Genomic DNA, 6,000 nt, shown 5'->3' with positions numbered 1-6,000 from the left:
AGACATAACTCCATTAGTTTGCTGGTCTCAAAGATGATTTCATCTTATTTGTGTACTGTACTAATGTTGACATACTATGGTGCAACCTAATGATGGTGTTGAAAAGCAATTTGTGACCAGTAGGTGGTACACTTCTCACATTATACTGCCGGCGAAGGCCTCATTTAAAAACTTGCTGTTTGATGATAATGAAAATCTTAAACTCTTGTTCCATCATTAAAAATAAAAACTAACATCTGTTGCAAATATATTTGGATACATTAGTGTCACCTTTGGGATTTGTACCAAATCGAAATCCTTGACGATTAACGACAGCGTCAGACCAGTGAAATGTAGTCCTGGAGCCATTACAGAGATAATACATATCAGTCTGCTTATTTACCGCTCCTGACAACTTAGATATTACGCCTGCAAACCTGCTCGGTGACGCTCATAAGCCGAGAGAGAGGAGGAGAGGAGAGAGGCGTTATTGTACCTCTAATGTGCTCGGCTGGGATCCGCAGGGAGAGATGACTCCAGAGGAAAGAGGAAAGGTAACACATTGCAGAAGAACGCGCAAATGCCCTAAAATTAACTGAGCGCAAATGATTTCAATCGTATGAATTATGGCGTCTGAAAATGTCTGTATTAAAGACTTACAATTAAGAGCAGGTGTCGTTTTCTGCACCGTCCCAGTTGGAATCTCTCTGGTAACAGGCCAAATGAATTCATCTGTGTTACATAAAGGTCCTGCTGTTTCCTTGACCTCTAATATCCGTTTGAAATGTGCAAAATATAAGAATGAATTAAAAAAAGTTTAATTTCATTGATAGAACAATGAATACAATAGAAATATATAAAATAATAGACAGACAGACAGACAGACAGATAGATAGATAGACAGATAGATAGAATGAGAGCCACAGACTATAGAATGAGATAGATAGATATAAGAATGAATTAAGAAAAGTTTAGAGTACCATGACAGAATGACAGTACAATTGATAGAGCAATGAATACAATAGAAATATACAAAATAACAGACAGACAGACAGATAGACAGATAGATAGATAAATAGATAGACAGATAGATAGATAGATAGATAGACAGACAGATAGAATGACAGCCACAGACTATAGAATAAGACAGATAGACACCGAGACATAGACAGAATGACAGAACAATTGATAGAATAATGAATATATAATGAAAATAATAGACAGATAGATAGATAGAGAGAGAGAGAGAGAGAGAGAGAGAGAGGCTATACAAATAAATATAAATATATATAAAATGATAGATCCATAGATAGACTGTCCAGAAATAGATAGACAGATAAATGATAGATAGATAGATAGCCATAGACTATAGAATGAGATAGATAGATAGATAGATAGATAGATAGATAGATAGATAGATAGATAGATAGATAGATAGATAGATAGATGGATGGATGGAATGAGAGCCACAGACTACAGAATAAGATAGATAGATAACTAGATACATAGACAGAATGACAGAACAATTGATAGAATAATGAATATATAATGAAAATAATAGACAGATAGACAGAGATAGAGATAGAGAGAGAGAGTGTGTGTGAAAGGCTATACAAATAAATACAATAATGAATATATAATGAAAATAACAGATAGACAGATAGATAGATAGATTGCCATAGACTATAGAATTAGATAGACAGATAGATAGATAGATAGATAGCCATAGACTATAGAATGAAAAATGAAAGCCACAGACTATAGAATGACATAGATACCTAGACAGATAGACAGACAGATAGATAGATACTTTGTTAGTGAAACTGAATGATGTAATGGTTTTAAAAGTGTTCAAACTCATAATTTAGCACTACAAATATGCGATGGTTCCACCTGCCGACCCAGTGAGACCCTCCTCCTCCACCCGCCCCGTAAAAACCTCCACACAGCTGAAGTGGAGTAATTTATTAGTCTTAAGCATCTCATTGACAGTCTAAATGGTGAAAACGTCCATGTCACCCAGCTGGCAGTCTCCACGGTAATGGCTGCCCAACAGGAGAAACCGGGTCACTTGTGTCTTTACAGTCATCATTAAGCACCATTGATTTAATGAATACATCATTTATGAGTGCTTGGACCTTCATGGCCCGCTGCCTCATTAAGTGCAAAGCAAACTAATATGAAAAGCCACCTCACCGTCACCTCCAGAGAACGAGCCAATCACGCGCCTCTCAAGAGCTGACACATTTTGTCACTGCTCATTTTCCCTGACCACCCACCGAGACCCCGGTAAGGGAGAATATGTTTTCTCTCCTGAATATTAGCTGTGATCTGCAAAGTGGGGAAAATGATTTATACACATATATACATAATGTGCTATGTGATAATGTCTTAAATAAAGGACACCTAATAAGAGGAGTGTCTGAAACTCATAGGATAGAATGAAATAAATTATAAATTCAAGTCTGGGCCATATTTTGCCCCAAAACCAAATGAAAAAAAAAAAAAAAAAAAAGTTTTTAAGGACCTTTTTTTTTTTTTGGATTTTAGTTTTTGCAATGCAGCATCATTTTCATGACATTTCAGCTCTTCTTAATATAATGCAAAGAACATAATGATATATTTTCTTCAAAAAATAAACAAACAAATAATAAATCTAGAAATTTCAAAAAAATAAGAAAACGGAGTAATGAGAATCTAATGGGAATCAACACTGACAATAATGGGATTTACAAAAAAAAAAAAAAAAAAAAAAAAAACACTGAGAAACATCTGGATATTATTATAATGAGAATTAGAGGGGAAATGGGTTTATTTGTCTTGAAAATAATGCCATAATGCAAAAAAAGGCTTCATCTATCTATCTATCTATCTATCTATCTCCTCCCTGAATTCTTATTATCATAATGCAGAGAACATAATATTTTCTAAAAAATAAATAAAAATTAAAATAAATCCAGAAATGTTAAATTAAATAACAAAACTGATTACAGTAATGAGAATCAACATCAAACTCAAAAGAAAAATATCTGGATAATGGCATAATGCAAAAAATATTAAATAATTAAAAAATAAAATAAAATAAAATCTATCTATCCCAAGAATTCTTATTATCATAATGCAAAGAACATATTATTTTCCAAAAAATATATAAAAAATAAAAATCCAGTAATAAGAATCAACATCAAACTCAAAAGAAAAATATCTGGATAATGGTATAATGCAAAATAAATACATAAATAAATAAAATAAAAATCCAAAATAGGTTTTATCTATCTATCTATCTATCCTAAGAATTCTTATTATCATAATGCAAAGAAAATATTATTTTCCAAAAAATAAATAAAAAAAAAAAATCCAGTAATAAGAATCAACCTCAAACTCAAAAGAAAATATCTTGATATTATTGTAATGAGAATTAGAGGGGAAATGGGATTATTTATCTTGAAAATAACGACATATACATATAAATATAAATATATATATATATATATATATATATAAATAATTTCCCTTCTGAATTCTTATCATAATGCATAATAATATATTTTCCAATAAAATAAATAAAACATAAAATAAATCCAGAAATGTTAAATAAAATAATAATAATAATAAAACTGATTACAGTATTTAGAATCAACATCAAACTAAAAAAAAAAAAATAAATAAATAAATTTAAAAAATAAAATAAAATCTGGATATTATAGTAATGAGAATTAGAGGAAGAAATTGGTTTATTTATCATATAAAAACTGCAAAAAAATCTAAAATAGATCATTTTTTTATGCAAAATATATTTCCTTATTTTTCCTTGAAGTTTTGACTACATTTGTCTAATAAAAGGCAATAGTATTCTATAATTAGTTACATTTATTAATAATAATGATCTCAGTAAACAATTACGCCATAGTTTATGAGCTTAACTGCAGGCAATATTGAAATTCAGCTGCTCTACGCTTGCATATATCAGCTACTTTACAGATCTGAGTGCTGAAAGTTTGTTTTATGATAGATAATATGCAGTCATTATAGGTGGAAATCCTCCACCTATACAGACTGTTTATCTTTGTCTCGGTTGGTTATTTATCTTTCTTGCTTTCCGCTGTTGTTGGAGTAACCTGAGATTGGATTGGGCATGTGTGTGGACATCCTGGAACGAAATCTCCACGCCTTCCCCACACGGTCTAATCGAGTTTCGGCTGGGCCTGCCCCCACTCTCCTCTCTGGCTCTGCCAAAACGGCCCACCACCCATCTCGCTTCTCCCTGGAGTTTGAGCTGGTGGTTGGCCTGAACTAATTCTTCCTCAGTGGGGAAACAATTAACGCCCCTGCTCCTGGGCTTTATGGTCAGACAAGCAGCTGCTTTTCTCCGTTTCCGGGCACATTACTGTCGGAGGAAGTGTGAAGGAGAGGAGAGGCCGCGCGCGCGCCGACAGCTGTTAACGCCGCGCCGCTTTCTGCTTATGCCGCACAAGTGCCCACTTACTCAGCTCTAAACGTAACCTGTCAGAGCAAACCGCCATCGTCGAAAACACAAGGCCTGACTGGATTGTGTGCGACGTGGCAAATAAGAGCAATTGAGAGATGATAAAAAAGCACACAAAAATCTGATGCCATCAGTGCAAACTACATGAATCAAGTAGGAAGCCGTGTTGGATGGCGTGACTGCTTGCTATACTGTTAGTGTGATATAAAATTACTCATAGCGTGATTTAAGATTTCGGTCATAACGCCCACCTCTAACGTCTTGTTTTTAGCACTTGAGCAGCGGAAGCAACAACCGTCTGACTTTGTCCTTGGTGGTCTCGCTGTTTGCGTGTCAGCTGGTTTCTCGGAGGTAAAAATATTAGTGAAAGTATTGCACACTAAAGATGAAACGCAAACCAGACGGCGTTTGTTTGCAGGAAAAAGATCATGTCTGCCTGTAGGAGGTGTACAACATCTGGAAATGACTGGAAATTATGCAGCTATGAATATTAGAATGCAGTGAGATTCATTTTGTGGACAATTTGCTAAGCTCCGCCCACCATGGTTACTGTATAAAGCAATCGCATAGGAATGAATTGCAGTAATGTGACAAAAGAACTGCAGAGACTTGAAATCAGAATAATAATTTCAAAAATAAACAAATAAAATAAAATAATAGTGATAATCCTCCTCTCTGCCGAAGCTCCAAACATTTAATTTATGTTCAAATTCAAAAATTTGATTTAAAAATTTGTTACGACCCGTTGTCTAGGGGTTAGATGCACGTGCGCATGTAAGTGACGGGATTCCAGATACAACAGATCACCAAAACACAAAACCATAAAGTTAAATCATTTATTAATGAAAACAGATAAGAAAATATATTTATATAAAGAAATGGAGCAATGGTTTCAGGGTGACCCAAGGCCAAAATAACAAACAAAATCCACTAGAAAATAAAGTCATATAAATAACCTGTAAATAAAGAAAATAAAATTACATATAACTTCCCTTCCTCCCTAAACGAAAACACATCGCAAAAATAATTCAAAAATAAAAGGGCAGGTCACCCCTACGCTCCAAGATCTCAAGCAAACTAAACAAATGTCCTCTAAAACAAACTAGGGTTCGGTTTGTAACTCGAACCACAGAATAGATCTTATACGATATAAGTTAACAGAATGCGGACACTAAACTAAACAAATCAAAAGAAAACAATCGGTGATCCGTTGTAGCGCTGGAATCCGGAGCTCAACACGCCATGACGCACACGCTTAAAAATGAGCTCGCCATGTTTCCAAAACTCCGCCCTTTTATCAGCTGGCTCCAAGTTCACCAACCACGTGGTCCATCGCTACGCCAATAGGGTACCTGTACACACACATACACACAAGCACATGCACATACACAAAGCGAATCGCGCAGATGCGAGGATCGTAACATATTGCAGTGGAGGGGAATATTTTTAGTGAATGCCAACCAAAATTTCTTCTGTTTCTCGCATAATATCATAATATGATTACTTTTAGCACTTTCATGCTGTTTTTTAAGCTT

Source organism: Labeo rohita, chromosome 16 (genome assembly GCF_022985175.1).
Source record: "Labeo rohita strain BAU-BD-2019 chromosome 16, IGBB_LRoh.1.0, whole genome shotgun sequence".
NCBI classification, from domain to species: Eukaryota; Metazoa; Chordata; class Actinopteri; order Cypriniformes; family Cyprinidae; genus Labeo; species Labeo rohita.
The sequence above is the reverse complement of the archived record's forward strand: the minus strand, read 5'-3'. Positions refer to the sequence as shown.